At 39.6% G+C, this 16,489-nt stretch overlaps 1 pseudogene across 1 annotated transcript in view; it reads right to left on the bottom strand.

The window, feature by feature from the left end:
• LOC311099340 (globoside alpha-1,3-N-acetylgalactosaminyltransferase 1-like) overlaps window positions 1-15,337 on the bottom strand; it is a 35,264-nt pseudogene extending 19,927 nt beyond the window's left edge. Inside the window, exons 1-6 of the transcript in view lie at window positions 15,289-15,337; window positions 15,103-15,150; window positions 5,013-5,084; window positions 4,695-4,730; window positions 3,025-3,159; window positions 155-206 (exon numbers count right to left, since the gene is read on the bottom strand). The product of the transcript in view is annotated as a globoside alpha-1,3-N-acetylgalactosaminyltransferase 1-like (transcript). The remainder of the gene's footprint in view (window positions 1-154; window positions 207-3,024; window positions 3,160-4,694; window positions 4,731-5,012; window positions 5,085-15,102; window positions 15,151-15,288) is intronic.
• Between the last annotated feature and the right edge of the window lie 1,152 nt (window positions 15,338-16,489).

The raw sequence follows: 16,489 nt of genomic DNA, 5'->3' as shown, positions 1-16,489 counted from the left end.
ACTTTTGACTGGTAGTGTGTATATATATATATATATATATATATATATATATATATATTATTATTATTATTATTATTATTATTATTATTATTATTATATTATTATCCCTGGTCCTAACAGTCAATCCATTTGATAGATAGTTCTGGATTCTCACCATGAAGTGCTTCTCAGCTGACTCTAAGAAGTCACGGAGAAAACGAGTGTATCTGTAAGGATGGATAGACATGAAAAACATGTACATAAAAATGTGTGTGAAACGACAGAACTAAAGTTACTACATCTTCAACGATGGATAGAAAAATGAAAGAAGCATCTACAGTGGCCTGCGAAAGTATCCAAAGCCCTTGGCATTTTTCCTATTTTGTTGCCTTACAACCTGGAATTAAAATTGATTTTTTGGGGGGTTTCTATCATTTGATTTACACAACATGCCTTCCACTTTGAAGATGCAAAATATTTTTTTTTGTGAAACAAACAAGAAATAAGACAAAAAAACAGAAAACTTGAGCGTGCATATCTATTCACCCCCCCAAAGTCAATACTTTGTAGAGCCACCTTTTGCAGCAATTACAGCTGCAAGTCTCTTGGGATATGTCTCTATAAACTTGGCACATCTAGCCACTGGGATTTTTGCCCATTCTTCAAGGCAAAACTGCTCCAGCTCCTTCAAGTTGGATGGGTTCGCTGGTGTACAGCAATATTTAAGTCATACCACAGATTCTCAATTGGATTGAGGTCTGGGCTTTGACTAGGCATTTCCAATACATTTAACTGTTTCCCCTTAAACCACTCGAGTGTTGCTTTAGCAGTATGCTTAGGGTCATTGTCCTGCTGGAAGGTGAACCTCCGTCCCAGTCTCAAATCTCTGGAACATTGAAACAGGTTTCCCTCAAGAATATCCCTGTATTTAGCGCCATCCATCATTCCTTCAATTCTGACCAGTTTCCCAGTTCCTGCCGATGATAAACATCCCCACAGCATGATATAGCCACCACCATGCTTCACTGTGGATGGTGTTCTCGGGGTGATGAGAGGTGTTGGGTTTGCGCCAGACATTTTCCTTGATGGCCAAATAACTCAATTTTAGTCTCATCTGACCAGAGTACCTTCTTCCATATGTTTGGGGAGTCTCCCACATGCCTTTTGGTGAACACCAAACGGGTTTGCTTATTTATTTTTTGAAGCAATGGCTTTTTTCTGGCCACTCTTCTGTAAAGCCCAGCTCTACAGAGTGTACAGCTTAAAGTGGTCCTACGGACAGATACTCCAATCTCCGCTATGGAGCTTTGCAGCTCCTTCAGGGTTATCTTAGGTCTCTTTGTTGCCTCTCTGATTAATGCCGTCCTTGCCTGGGCCGTGAGTTTTGGTGGGCGGCACTCTCTTGGCAGGTTTGTTGTGGTGCCATATTCTTTCAATTTCCTAATAATGGATTTAATGGTGCTCCGTGGGATGCTCAAAGTTTCTGATATTTGTCCCTGACCTGTTTAGAGAGCTCCTTGGTCTTCATGGTGCCGCTTGCTTGGTGGTGCCCCTTGCTTAGTGGTGTTGAAGTCTCTTGGGCCTTTCAGAACAGGTCTATATATACTGAGATCATGTGACAGATCATGTGACACTTAGATTGCACACAGGTGGACTTTATTTAACTAATTATGTGACTTCTGAAAGTAATTGGTTTCACCAGATCTTATTTAGGGGCTTCATAGCAAAGGGGGTGAATAGATATGCAGGCACCACTTTTGCGTTATTTATTTTTTAGAATTCTTTTAAACAAGTAATTATTTTCATTTCACGTCACCAATTTGGACTATTTTGTGTATGTCCAATACATGAAATCCAAATAAAAATCAATTTAAATTACTGGTTGTAATGCAACAAAATAGGAAAAATGCCAAGGGGGATGAATACTTTTGCAAGGCACTGTACGTGCTAGGATTTTTTATATATTTTTTTACATGTCAATTAAATACATGAAGAAGGTGAAACATTCAGGTTGTAAATAATCAATAATGTGAAACATTCAGGTTGTAAATAATCAATCATGTGAAATATTCAGGTTGTAAATAATCAATAATGTGAAACGTTCATGTTGTAAATAATCAATAATGTGAAACGTTCAGGTAGTTAAAAAACAAGACCTTCAGGTAGGACAAGCAAGTGTGCCAGCAGGGGGAAATGTGTATGTATAGATACAGCTAGAGACAGACTGCATGCTTATGACATGAGATTGCTTTATCCGGAAATATGAAGTAAAGGGTCCATATAGAGTTATGGTGTGTCCCAAACATGAACCTATTCCCTATATAGTGCTCGGGTCAAAAAGTAGTGCACTACATAGGGAATAAGATGCCAGTTGACACACAACCATAGGGTTTGAATAATGCAGACAGGCAACATGAATGAGGTTATGATGTAGATAACATCAACCAAAGATATTAACACATGAGGTTAATGCATGTGGATAGGTACCTGGTGAATGCATGTAGATAGATGCATGGTGAATGGATGTTGATAGGTGCGTGGTGGATGCATATGGATAGGTGCATGGTGGATGCATGTTGATAGGTCCATGGTGGATGCATGTAGATAGGTGCATGTGGATAGGTCCATGGTGGATGCATGTGGATAGGTGTGTGGTGGATGCATGTGGATAGGTGCATGGTGGATGCATGTGGATAGGTGCATGGTGGATGCACGTGGATAGGTGCATGGTGGATGCATGTGGATAGGTGCATGGTGGATGCATGTGGATAGGTGCATGGTGGATGCACGTGGATAGGTGCATGGTGGATGCATGTGGATAGGTGCATGGTGGATGCATGTGGATAGGTGCATGGTGGATGCATGTGGATAGGTGCATGGTGGATGCATGTGGATAGGTGCATGGTGGATGCATGTGGATAGGTGCGTGGTTGCGTTAGTGGCAGCAGTCTTGACATTTCAAGTAGGTGATCACACACACACACAGAGGAAGTATGTAACCATTGCCTTTGCAATAGGTTTCTACACATTAAATCTGTGACTTACTTCCCTACAGCAAATACAGTGGTAGCGATGGTGAGGTTGATTGACCTGAAGGCCTCATCTATGACCTGGGGGTCGAAGGTTCCCTCCCAGACTATAGGAGCCAGCCATGGGGTTATAGTCAGAACGTCATTCCTCCTGAATAATAATAATAGTAATATTAATAATAATAGTAATAATAATTGCTAGAAAATAAAATTTCCTGATGAAACTGTGTGTGCGTACTAGCTTGTTTTAAAGTATTTATGGTTTTGCAATAAGTTATAGGAGTGGTAGTGACTGCAGTAGAAATGGTAGTGGCTGGTTATAGTTTAAAAAGTAGGTAGATGAAAACATTGATTGATTGATTTATATGTGGGGCTCTATTTTCTCATAATTGGATCTGTATGTGATGAATAGCTTAGAAGGAATGCATTAATGATAAGCATAGAAGGTTTGTACTATACTGATATAAATTGTTTCACATAACCAGCAGTGATTCATGTAAGGAACGTTAGGGGGTAGGACAGATAAGACTTGTATTTCTTACAGATACGAACACTGCCTCTTTGTTGTCTGTGAACCGTTGTCTGTGAACCGTCCTTGAACGTAGGTACAGCAAAATGGTGTCTTTTGGGTGCTAACTCCACAGGTTGTTATGATAAAAACTTATGCCTGGCAACAGTGTGCAATTAGTGGAGCGCCAAGGGGCTGGGACCAGCCGGTGTGCCAACGGATAGGTTGGACAAGTCTAAACTACGCCCAACCTCTACCCTGATAGGCCCAGCAGAGAGCGGGAACTAAAACTTTCAGGGTATTTACGGAAGGATTTGTAATGAGGAAGTCAGTTCTCTGAGTGCCCTGCGTGGTATTTCAGTGGACCCGTATATACGAACCTTCATACTTATCATACATACATTTTGCATATAATACATTTAGCTTGGATTGAAGATCTCTTGATTCTTATTCCAATACCAGATTTGAATTACGCAATGTTTAACATATATGAGCCATATTTTTGGTCAATGGCTCTCAGGTTCCCTTTTTGAAGTGAATTGAATCACTTTTTTTCCTATGGAATTAAGTATATTTACATAGCTGTCATTTTCCCACATAAATATGACCAAATTCATATTTGCTTCAAAATTCTAAAAACTAAATTATACAACAATAAAATTATAGTAAATTCACTTTTTAGTACTAACGTGGATTGTAGCACATTATACAGTATAAAGGAAAAATGTATATGTAAATTAACAATCTGTTTTTATATTTTTTATATTGTTGTAGTACAAAAAGTATAAATACAATCACAAATATTTTCTCAACCAATCTAAGTTGCGGCAGTCTGCACATTTAAAAGTTGGTTTCGTGTTTATAGCTTAAATTGTTTAAGAGCTAAAGCAGGCAGAATAATAACAATATGAGTATGTAAGAAAGCTAGAGTGGTCTTGCCTTCAGCAAGCACACTAATAATAAACACCCAAAGTCACTTAACATATTCATCATGATAATCATCAAGATAAACAGCCATTAGTGGTAACACTTCATGAAAAGGCATTATAAAGTATGTTATAAAGTAAGTATTTACTGTACTTCATAGTGTTTACCATAACGGTATAATTTAATATAGAATTCAAACAATAGAATACAGCTCTATTGTAATGCTGTCGTCTGCCTTCGCTGCCACTTACACTGGTTCCATAAGCTTGGCTTGCTTGCTCTGTAATCTGAAAAACACGGGGAGCACGTTTACTTTTTGCAGAAGCAGACTGGCACTCTGAGATAATAATAATACACATTTAAGGCTAGGACTTGCTTGGGGTACCAGTCTGTTTGCCACTCCTTGTCATGTTTTTTGATGAAAAGGAGTGGCATGATGGCAGAAACAGATCTGGGACCAGGCTACGCTTGGTTGATTAAATAATGAAAGGTTATCAATAGTATAAAGAGTACAGTGCAGTACAGGTTCAACAGGTGTGTACAGTCAGTACCCACGCGTACTCACTCACCTGTGATTCACCACAACCTGGTGATGCACCTGGCGCCATGTTAACCCCTCATCATACTCACTGGGACCCTCACTGACAGACAAACAGACAGACGGACAGACAGACAGCCAGCAGAGAAATAAAAAAGAGAGAGTGTGGCTCAGTTGATAGGGCATGGTGCTTGCAACACCAGGGTTGTGGGTTTGATTCCCACGGGGGACCAGTACAAAAAAGTACGAGAATGTATGCACTCACTAGTGTAAAATGTAAAAATGTAATGTAACAGAGATTATTCTGTTTAAGCACCTGTCCAGGTAAACACACCTCAGAGGCAGAGTGGAGTATTCCAGTACATAGTTCAGTAATCCTGGTATTATCTACTGGGCTTACAGTACCGTTGTCTGTGAACCGTCCTTGAACGTAGGTACAGCAAAATGGTGTCTTTTGGGTGCTAACTCCACAGGTTGTTATGATAAAAACTTATGCCTGGCAACAGTGTGCAATTAGTGGAGCGCCAAGGGGCTGGGACCAGCCGGTGTGCCAACGGATAGGTTGGACAAGTCTAAACCACGCCCAACCTCTACCCTGATAGGCCCAGCAGAGAGCGGGAACTAAAACTTTCAGGGTATTTACGGAAGGATTTGTAATGAGGAAGTCAGTTCTCTGAGTGCCCTGCATGGTATTTCAGTGGACCCGTATATACGAACCTTCATACTTATCATACATACATTCCCACGGGGGACCAGTACAAAAAAGTACGAGAATGTATGCACTCACTAGTGTAAAATGTAAAAATGTAATGTAACAGAGATTATTCTGTTTAAGCACCTGTCCAGGTAAACACACCTCAGAGGCAGAGTGGAGTATTCCAGTACATAGTTCAGTAATCCTGGTATTATCTACTGGGCTTACAGTACCTCTGTAATTAGTGGAACAGTGATTTGTTCAACACTTTTTTGGTTACTACATGATTCCATATGTGTTATTTCATAGTTTTGATGTCTTCACTAGTATTCTACAATGAAGAAAATAGTAAAAATAAAGAAAAACCCTTGAATGAGTAAGTGTATCCAAACTTTTGACTGGTACTGTCACGTGGAAAAGTAAGTACACCCCCTAAAAGGTGGTCTTATTATTATTTTTTTCAACAAATAAAAACATATTTGCACACATGGATATTTGAGCTAAATTCTAACCACATTCATTGATAAAGGTAACCCAATTTAACAAATCACAATAACAACAAAAATACTTTGAAAATCTTATGCAATTAAAATGCAAATTACTTATGGCTCAAAAATAAGAAATGGAGGGTTATGGATTGGCCAAGTCAAAGCCCAGATCTCAATCCTGTCGGAATGCTGTGGGGGGACATGAAGCGGGTCTGGAACATGACCCAGTTGAAGCAGTACTGTAAAGAAGAGAGCAAAACATTCCTCCCAGTCGATGTAAGAGGCTGATACACTTACAAGTTACTAGAAACGGCTAAATGAAGTCTTTCAGACAAAGGGGGCAACACCAGCTATTGAAGCTAGGGGTGTACTTATTTTTCCCGCACTATGGAATTGCAATTCTGTTGATTTTTGATGAATAAATTATTGCAGAGTATAATCTTTTAGTGTCATTTGTTAAATTATGTTACCTTTATCTGTCAATAGAGTTGAAGTGAAGATTACATATCTGTAAGGTTCTGTATTTGTTTTCTTAGTTCACCTTTTGTTCTTGTACGTAGCCCTGTTTCTTTGTGTTATTGAACGTAGCCCTGTCTTTCATTTTTGTTCATTGATTTCACCTGTGTTAGTTACTCACCTGGTCTCATTAGCTCCTTTATTTAGTTCAGTTCTTTCTGTTTGTGCCTTGTGAGGCATTGTTTGTTTTGACTCTACTAAGCCTTTTTATATCTCGTTTGTAAGAACCAGTTATGGCCTTCAGTCCTAGTTTTTGATTCTCCTGCCTATTTGCCTACCTGTGTATGACCATTGCCTGCCTGTGACCACGATTCCTGCCTTTTGCGATATAAACACCTGCCTCACCCCTCATGCGCGTGAATCTACACCTTTTTCTCCCTGAGTATTCATTACAATATCTGTCCAAATAAAATAAAATTTTACAGGGGGTGTAGGTACTTTTTCACATGAATGTATATACAGTTGAAGTCGGAAGTTTACATACACTTAGGTTGGAGTCATTAAAACTCGATTTTCAACCACTCCACAAATTTCTTGTTAACAAACTATAGTTTTGGCAAGTCGGTTAGGACATCTACTTTGTGCATGACACAAGTAATTTTTTCCAACAATTGTTTACAGACAGATTATTTCATTTATAATTCAATGTATCACAATTCCAGTGGGTCAGAAGTTTACATACACTAAGTTGACTGTGCCTTTAAACAGCTTAGAAGCTTCTGATAGGCTAATTGACATCATTTGAGTTAATTGGAGGTCTACCTGTGGATGTATTTCAAGGCCTACCTTCAAACTCAGTGCCTCTTTGCTTGACATCATGGGAAAATCAAAAGAAATCAGCCAAGACTTCAGAAATAAAAGTGTAGACCTCCACAAGTCTGGGTCATCCTTGGGAGCAATTTCCAAACACCTGAAGGTACCACGTTCATCTGTACAAACAATAGTACGCAACTATAAACACCATGGGACCACGCAGCCATCATACTGCTCAGGAAGGAGACGCGTTCTGTCTCCTAGAGATGAACGTACTTTGGTGCGAAAAGTGCAAATCAATCCCAAAAAAATAGCAAAGGACCTTGTGAAGATGCTGGAGGGAATAGGTACAAAATTATATATATCCACAGTAAAACGAGTCCTATATCGACATAACCTGAAAGGCCGCTCAGCAAGGAAGAAGCCACTACTCCAAAAACGCCATAAAAAAGCAAGACTACGGTTTGCAACTGCACATGGGGACAAAGATCTTACTTTTTGGAGAAATGTCCTCTGGTCTGATGAAACAAACATTGAACTGTTTGGCCATAATGACCATCGTTATGTTTGGAGGAAAAAGGGGGCGGCTTGCAAGCCGAAGAACACCATCCCAACCGTGAAGCACGGAGGTGGCAGCATCATGCTGTGGGGGTGCTTTGCTGCAGGAGGGACTGGTGCACTTCACAAAATAGATGGCATCATGAGGAAGGAAAATTATGTGGATATATTGAAGCAACATCTCAAGACATCAGTCAGGAAGTTAAAGCTTGGTCGCAAATGGGTCTTCCAAATGGACAATGACCCCATGCATACTTCCAAAGTTGTGGCAAAATGGCTTAAGGACAACAAAGTCAAGGTATTGGAGTGGCCATCACAAAGCCCTGACCTCAATCCTATAGAACATTTGTGGGCAGAACTGAAAAAGCGTGTGCGAGCAAGGATGCCTACAAACCTGACTCAGTTACACCAGCTCTGTCAGGAGGAATGGGACAAAATTCACCCAAGTTATTGTGGGAAGCTTGTGGAAGGCTACCCAAAATGTTTGACCCACGTTAACCATTTAAAGGCAATGCTACCAAATACAAATTCACCCACTGGGAATGTGATGAAATAAACAAAAGCTGAAATATATCTCTGTCCACTATTATTCTGACATTTCACGTTCTTAAAATAAAGTGGTGATCCTAACTGACCTAAAACAGGGAATTGTTTCTAGGATTAAATGTCAGGAATTGTGAAAAACTGAGTTTAAATGTATTTGGCTAAGGTGTACAGTGGGGAGAACAAGTATTTGATACACTGCCAATTTTGCAGGTTTCCCTACTTACAAAGCATGTAGCGGTCTGTAATTTTTATCATAGGTACACTTCAACTGTGAGAGACAGAATCTAAAACAAAAATCCAGAAAATCACATTGTATGATTTTTAAGTAATTAATTAGCATTTTATTGCATGACATAAGTATTTGATACATCCGAAAAGCAGAACTTAATATTTGGTACAGTAACCTTTGTTTGCAATTACAGAGATCATATTTTTCCTGTAGGTCTTGATCAGGTTTGCACACACTGCAGCAGGGATTTTGGCCCACTCCTCCATACAGACCTTCTCCAGATCCTTCAGGTTTCGGGGCTGTCGCTGGGCAATACGGACTTTCAGCTCCCTCCAAAGATGTTCTATTGGGTTCAGGTCTGGAGACTGGCTAGGCCACTCCAGGACCTTGAGATGCTTCTTACGGAGCCACTCCTTAGTTGCCCTGGATGTGTGTTTCGGGTCGTTGTCATGCTGGAAGACCCAGCCTCGACCCATCTACAATGCTCTTACTGAGGGAAGGAGGTTGTTGGCCAAGATATCGCGATACATGGCCCCATCCATCCTCCCCTCAATATGGTGCAGTCGTCCTGTCCCCTTTGCAGAAAAGCATCCACAAAGAATGATGTTTCCACCTCCATGCATCACAGTTGGGATGGTGTTCTTGGGGTTGTACTTATCCTTCTTCTTCCTCCAAACACGGCGAGTTGAGTTTAGACCAAAAAGCTATATTTTTGTCTCATCAGACCACATGACCTTCTCCCATTCCTCCTCTGGATCATCCAGATGGTCATTGGCAAACTTCAGACGGGCCTGGACATGCGCTGGCTTGAGCAGGGGGACCTTGCGTACGCTGCAGGATTTTAATCCATGACGGCGTAGTGTGTTACTAATGGTTTTCTTGAGACTGTCGTCCCAGCTCTCTTCAGGTCATTGACCAGGTCCTGCCGTGTATTTCTGGGCTGATCCCTCACCTTCCTCATGATCATTGATGCCCCACGAGGTGAGATCTTGCATGGAGCCCCAGACCGAGGGTGATTGACCGTCATCTTGAACTTCTTCCATTTTCTAATAATTGCACCAACAGTTGTTGCCTTCTCACCAAACTGCTTGCCTATTGTCCTGTAGCCCATCCCAGCCTTGTGCAGGTCTACAATTTTATCCCTGATGTCCTTACACAGCTCTCTGGTCTTGGCCATTGTGGAGAGGTTGGAGTCTGTTTGATTGAGTGTGTGGACAGGTGTCTTTTATACAGGTAACGAGTTCAAACAGGTGCAGTTAATGCAGGTAATGAGTGGAGAACAGGAGGGCTTCTTAAAGAAAAACTAACAGGTCTTTGAGAGCCGGAATTCTTACTGGTTGGTAGGTGATCAAATACTTATGTCATGCAATAAAATGCAAATTAATTACTTAAAAATCATACAATGTGATTTTCTGGATTTTTGTTTTAGATTCCGTCTCTCAGAGTTGAAGTTCACCTATGATAAAAATTACAGACCTCTACATGCTTTGTAAGTAGGAAAACCTGCAAAATCGGCAATGTATCAAATACTTGTTCTCCCCACTGTATGTAAACTTCCGACTTCAACTGTATATATATATATATATATATATATATATATATATATATATATATATATATATATATATATATATATATATACATACACTACCGTTCAAAAGTTTGGGGTCACTTAGAAATGTCCTTGTTTTCCATTAAAATAACATCAAATTGATCAAAAAATACAGTGTAGACATTGTTAATGTTGTAAATGGCTATTGTAGCCGGAACACGGCCTGATTTTTTATGGAATATCTACATAGGCGTTCAGAGGCCCATTATCAGCAACCATCAGTCCTGTGTTCCAATGGCACATCGTGTTTGCTAATCCAAGTTTATCATTTTAAAAGGCTAATTGATCAATAGAAAGCCCTTTTGCAATTATGTTAGCGCAGCTGAAAACTGTTGTGCTCATTAAAGAACCAATAAAACTGGCCTTCTTGAGACTAGTTGAGTATCTGGAGCATCAGCAATTGTGGGTTCGATTACAGGCTCAAAATGGCCAGAAACAATGAACTTTCTTCTGAAACTCGTCAGTCTATTCTTGTTCTGAGAAATGAAGGCTATTCCATGCGATAAATTGCCAAGAAACTGAAGATCTCGTACAACACTGTGTACTACTCCGTTCACAGAACAGCACAAACTGGCTCTAACCAGAATAGAAAGAGGAGTGGGAGGTCCTGGTGCACAACTGAGCAAGAGGACAAATACATTAGAGTGCCTAGTTTGAGAAACAGACGCCTCACAGGTCGTCAACTGGTAGCTTCATTAAATAGTACCCGCAAAACACCAGTCTCAACGTCAACAGTGAAGAGGCGACTCCGGGATGCTGACCTTCTAGGCAGAGTTGCAAAGAAAAAGCCATATCTCAGACTGGCCAACAACAATAAAATATTCAGATGGGCAAAAGAACACAGACACTGGACAGAGGAAGATTGGAAAAAAGTGTTATGGGCAGATTAATTGAAGTTTGAGGTGTTCGAATCACAAAGAAAAACATTTGTCAGATGCAGACCAAATGAAAAGATGCTGGAGGAGTGCTTGATGCCATCTGTCAAGCATGGTGGAGGCAATGTGTTAGTCTGGGGGTGCTTTGGTGGTGGTAAAGTGGGTGATTTGTACAGGGTAAAAGGGATCTTGAAGAAGGAAGGCAATCACTCCATTTTGCAACACCATGCCATACCCTGTGGATGGTGCTTGATTGGAGCCAATTTCCTCCTACAACAGGACAATGACCCAAAGCACAGCTCCATACTATGCAATAACTATTTTGGGAAGAAGCAGTCAGCTGGTATTCTGTCTATAATGGAGTGGCCAACACAGTCACCGGATCTCAACCCTATTGAGCTGTTGTGGGTGCAGCTTGACCGTATGGTACATAAGAAGTGCCCATCAAGCCAATCCAACTTGTGGGAGTTGCTTCAGGAAGCATGGCGTGAAATCTCTTCAGATTACCTCAACAAATTGACAACTAGAATGGCAAAGTTCTGGAAGGCTGTAATTGCTGCAAATGGAGGATTCATTGAAGAAAGCAAAGTTTGAAGGACACAATTATTATTTCTATTAAAAATCATTATTTCTAACCTTGTCAATGACTACATTTTCTATGCATTTTGCTATATTTCCTATTCACACTCATGTCATTAATGTTTTCATGGAAAACAAGGACATTTCTAAGTGACCCCAAACTTTTGAACGGTAGTGTATACATACTCCGGACTCAGACATTGCTCATTCTAAAATATATATATATATATATTTCTTCATTCCATTCTTTTACTTTTAGATTAGTGTGTGTTGTTGTGTATTTGTGAAATAATTTAAAATCCTAACGTAACTTTGATTTGAAGCCATTCATGTGATTATTGTGATTTTGCTATTCATTGTAAATGTTTGTGGGCCTATGTAGCCAAGTTGTATCTATGATCGTATGCTATCCATGTTTTTTGTATGTTCTGTTTATCTGTGAATTAACCAATGCTATTAGGCCACACCCGGCCATGATTACAGACACCTGTGTGTGTCCTTTGACACTATATAAACTAGTGACCCGCAGTGTTTGTCATTATACCCTGATGAAGACAGCTTGTTTGTCGAAACGTTGGTTATTAGGATATTAAATTATTGCATCTGAGCTCCTAGAGTGTGCAGCTTTCCTTTTCTTTTTCAAGACCACCCTCTATGCCAGGTATGGAGAACGCATGACCATCTTACTGGATATGATAAAGTAAAACTTAGTGATAATTCAGACAGAACACTACTGTAATCTGACAAATTATTTTGTTTTACTGCGTAGTAAACACATTAATAACTAGTAGTAGGAACCAATATAATTAGATAAGCAAGGTATATCACAATACTATTTTATCCTTTCTCTTAGCAAACACTATATTTAATGAAGAAAATGTGTGTTTCTGGTCTTGAAGTATTTATGGTTGTGAAATGGTAGTAGTAGTGGTAGTGACTGCAGTAGTAATTGTGGTAACAGGGTTGTCAGAGGCTATGGGTTAGTTGAAGTGAATTACTTTGGGGTGGTTTCCAGATTTGGAGTTATTATAGTGGGCTGGTATAGTAGGCTAGAGTGAGTACTATAGCATTATAAGCCATATCATGGTTTTTTAAGCTCTGACAATATATACGTTTGAACATTCCGAAAGTTCTGTGGGAGTGATTTCAGTTAAGAATGTTGAAGCCTGCATTCTGCCATTTAAATGAATGGGGATATAACAAGCTTGATAGTGTGTATGAATGGTAGGACAAAGCTGTGTTATAGCAATCTAAGTTGAGTCAGTCTGCACATTTCAATATTTGGTGTTTGTAGCTTAAACGCTTACAGAGCAGTGGCACATCCAAATGTTGCCTTTGAAGTCTATGGAGCTTTTAAATAAATGTTAAACGTTTGCATACTATCAAAAAGTTGAGTCAGTCTGCACACTATCAACGTTAGTTTGGTGTTGATAGCTTAAACAGTTCAAGAGGAGTAGCGTCCTGTCACGCCCTGGCCTTGAGAGGCCGGTTGTCTTTAGTTGGTTTGGTCAGGGCGTGAGGATCTATGTTAGAATTTCTATGTTTAGGATCTAGATGTGTATTTCTAGGTTTGGCCGGGTGTGATTCCCAATCAGAGGCAGCTGTCGCTCGTTGTCTCTGATTGGGGATCATACTTTGGTAGCCTGTTTGCCTACCTTAGTTGTGGGATCTTGTTCCTGTATAGGCTTGTATGTGTATAGACGGAGGACTTCACGTTACGTTGTTTCTTGTTTTGTTTGTATGTTTATTTGGGTGAATAAACATGTACGCATACCACGCTGCACCTTGGTCTGACCCGTCTGTCAACGTTTGTGACACATCCAGAATCTTTTGGGCAGGGATATTAATCACAATACTAGAAAAGTACATTTCCTGAAGAAAATGTGTGTGCTTGCTAGCTTGTTTTAAAGTATTCGTGTTTATAGTTTAAATCGTTCAAGAGCTAAAGCAGGCAGAATAATAACAATATGAGTATGTAAGAAAGCTAAAGTGGTCTTGCCTTCAGCAAGCACATTAATAATAAACACCCAAAGTCACTTAACATATTCATCATGATAATCATCAAGATAAACAGCCATTAGTGGTAACACTTTGTGAAAAGGCATTACGAAGTACGTTATAAAGTAAGTATTTACTGTACTTCATAGTGTTTACCATAATGGTATAATTTAATATAGAATTCAAACAATAGAATACAGCTCTATTGTAATGCTGTCGTCTGCCTTCGCTGCCACTTACACTGGTTCCATAAGCTTGGCTTGCTTGCTCTGTAATCTGAAAAACACGGGGAGCACGTTTACTTTTTGCAGAAGCAGACTGGCACTCTGAGATAATAGTACCAGTCTGTTTGTTTGTGCCAGCCAAGCCAGCCAAGCCAGCCAAGCCAGCCAAGCCAGCCAAGCCAGCCAAGCCAGCCAGCAAGCAAGCAGAGAAAGGAGAGAGAGAGTGTGGCTCAGTTGATAGGATATGGTGCTTGCAAGCCAGGGTTGTGGGTTTGATCCCCATGGGGGACGGGAACAAAAATTATGAGAATGTATACACTCACTACTGTAAGTTGCTCTGGATAAGAGCGTCTGCAAAATGTAAACATTTTATGTAACAGAGATTATTCTGTTTAAGCACCTGTCCAGGTAAACACACCTCAGAGGCAGAGTGGAGTATTCCAGTACATAGTTCAGTAATCCTGGTATTATCTACAGGGTTTACAGTACATCTGTAATTATTGGGAAAGTTAAGCATTTTTTCGGCTCTTGGCTCTATACTTCGAAACTTTGGATTTGAAATCAAACAATGACTATGAGGTTAAAGTGCAGACTGTCAGCTTTAATTTGAGGGTATTTCCATCCATATCAGGTGAACCGTTTAGAGATTACAGCACTTTTTGTACATAGTCCCCCCATTTTAGTGGAGCAAAAATATTGGGTCCAATTCACTTAGATGTGTATTAAAGCAGTAGAAAGTTATGTATTTGGTCCCATATTCATAACCTGCAATGATTACATCAAGCTTGTGACTCTACAAATTTGTTGGATGCATTTGCTGGTAGCATCCACATTAATGTAGAAGTGTTTAGAAACTAATTCTACTCTTATTTACAATAAAAGTGACTCCAAAATGACACAATACATTATTTACCTTTCATTTATAATGGGCACGAAATAATCTGAAACACAACTGAAACAAACAGCAAATGCATCCAACAAATTCGTAGAGCTTTAGCCACACCTTACAGCACAGCTTTCAACCAGCATTGCAATACATGTTTTCTTACTTGACAGAGACAGATGGATGGACAGATGGACAGCATAAGAAGACAAGCCTGTGATGACAGGAGAATAAAACAATAGAACAATCTATAACAACAACAACAACAACAATAATAATGATGATAACAAAAATTATGACAATAAAAACTCAAAAGTTAAACTGGAGGCTACAGCTTCTCAAATGTCATTACCAGCAGAGAACCGTCCCCCCAGCCATTATTAAAGCAAGTAGGCAGTGTTCACGTTCTGGAAAGAAAATGATAAAGGCATTAACAACCAACAATATGAGTCGAAGGAAAAATAGTTTCTGCTAAATAAGAAGTACTGTAACTATATAGTGATATAATTATAATGCAATACAATATAATACCATTTAATGCAGACAGACACACACAGGTGTGTAAATCAGGAGCAGGGGAGTAAAAACAACATTGATTGATAGCCTTAGGTTTTCAGGATTTTCCTAATATTTGAATTATTTCAATGAGTGCAGGCACCGAATAGATCTCATCTCAACAGCTTTCTTTTGATCTAAAATAAATAACCAAGTAACTTTTTATTTTGGCCCAAAATGTCACTTTCGCCCCATGCACGCACACCCACACTAGCTAGGTTTCATCCAATTGGCTACAGAATTTCATGTGAATATTTTCAAATCTGCATAAAAACAATGTGCACATTTTCCCACCAGAGATGTCTTTCCATCAAATTGACTTGTTGCTGATAAAAGGCTGTGCATGATGACGTAGTGCACATAATAATACTTTTTGCGGTTAAATTCCCACGTACTGTAATGTATACGCTGGGAGTCAGGAAGCAGGTACAGAAGGTGAGTTTAATAATAATAAACATGAAGATAAACAAGACAGGAGATGAGTACTGAACGTGAACAAAAAACAATACTTCCTGATGACTTAGGCTACAGAGGGCTAAATAAAGGGAGAGTAATCAGGGTGATGATGAAGTCTAGGAGTGCATAATGATTGGTTGCCAAGGCCGGTGGTTAGTAGACCGGCGACGTCAAACGCCAGAGTGGGGGAGTGGGAGTAGGCGTGACATGTACCCAATAAAAAATACAAGTGAAATGGGTTTCCATAGCATTTTCATCACTACTAATGTTGAAAGTGCAAGGTGATGAGCTTGATGCTCCTTTCCAATAAATAAAGAGGGTCTTATTCTGGTGACATGATCATCGCCCACATTTGACAAATAAAAAATAAATGTTGCGTTATTTCTCACAAAAAATGTGTGCCAAATACAAATAATCTCGCTCTTTTGTCCATAATAATCTCATAGATTACGCCCTGTTGGCTAGAGCTCATGTATAGCCTACATGATGAGACTATTATGGACAAAAGAGCAAGATTATTTGTATTTTATTTTGTATTTGTC

The sequence above is a fragment of the Coregonus lavaretus genome (genome assembly GCF_964263955.1).
Source record: "Coregonus lavaretus genome assembly, chromosome: 24".
Taxonomy (NCBI): Eukaryota; Metazoa; Chordata; class Actinopteri; order Salmoniformes; family Salmonidae; genus Coregonus; species Coregonus lavaretus.
The sequence above is the reverse complement of the archived record's forward strand: the minus strand, read 5'-3'. Positions and strand labels throughout refer to the sequence as shown.